The sequence below is a fragment of the Mirounga leonina genome, unplaced genomic scaffold, assembly GCF_011800145.1.
Source record: "Mirounga leonina isolate KUSES-001 unplaced genomic scaffold, KU_Mleo_1.0 Mir_165, whole genome shotgun sequence".
NCBI lineage: Eukaryota > Metazoa > Chordata > Mammalia > Carnivora > Phocidae > Mirounga > Mirounga leonina.
The window spans coordinates 4,326,123-4,327,098 of NW_023270415.1; the positions used below are offsets into that span (position 1 = coordinate 4,326,123).

General features: G+C 35.1%; 1 pseudogene; it reads left to right on the forward strand.

Moving 5' to 3' along the window:
* Nucleotides 1-288: 288 nt before the first annotated feature.
* LOC118015461 lies at nt 289-387 on the forward strand (annotated as a pseudogene).
* Nucleotides 388-976: the final 589 nt, after the last annotated feature.

Below are 976 nucleotides of genomic sequence, written 5' to 3' on the forward strand. Positions count from 1 at the left end.
ATAACAGTAAAGCCTACTCTGAGTTATTTCAGTGTACGGGGTTCTACAGTAGTACAGAATTTAGGCAACATAATAGTTCTGATGGTCAAGCAGAGGCACATCTATTTGTACTCTATTTTATATTTTATAAGTCTTTTAAGAGTATAAGAAGTACCTTGCTTAATATTTAGAATCCCCAGGTATATCTCTAATTTGACCCTCACGCTATGAAGATTAAAACCATGAAGAGTTGCCAGTGGGTACATTTTGACAGATATTAAGGTTAATTCAGACCCAAAGTTGTTGAGTGCTCGCTTTGGCAGCACATACTAAAATTGTATAGATACAGAGATTAGCATGGCCCCTGTGCAAGGATGAAAGCAAATTTGTGAAGCATTCTATATTTAAAAAGAAAAAAAAAACAACAACACAAAGTTGTTGAGACACAAAAGTCAATCAGTAGCCTTTTATCTTTTGTTATATAAATGATGTTAGTAAATTTTATCTTTTGTTATGTAAAATAATTTAGTAAATTTTGGATTGGGTCAAATTGTGGACCTCTGTTTCAGTTTTCTATACCCACGTTTCTATTTTTATTTTATCCTTCTTTTCTGTTTTAAATTGTTGTTGTTGTTGGATATATTTCAGACAAATTTCTCTCTCCCTTGCTCATATGCATGAGCTTGTTCCTCCAGAGAGCCTCAAATTAGCATCTCCAGGGTTTGTAGCCTCCCCATGGCAATGGTTGCAGTCATGGGATTGAAGCTGGGCTTATGTTGGTTTTGAATTAATTACTTCAGTGTGCCAAAGGGGTGGCATGAGTGCTTTTCTCTATAATCTTGAGGATCAAGATCTTTGTTGTAACAGAAGCATAGACAGCAGCAGCAGCAGAAGTATATTTATGAGTCCTAGTGAGCCCTGTGCTCTTAGATGTATAGACTTCAGCATTCCAGCTAATGACTGCATTTTTTTTTCTTTCTCTTTTTAAAAATTCATT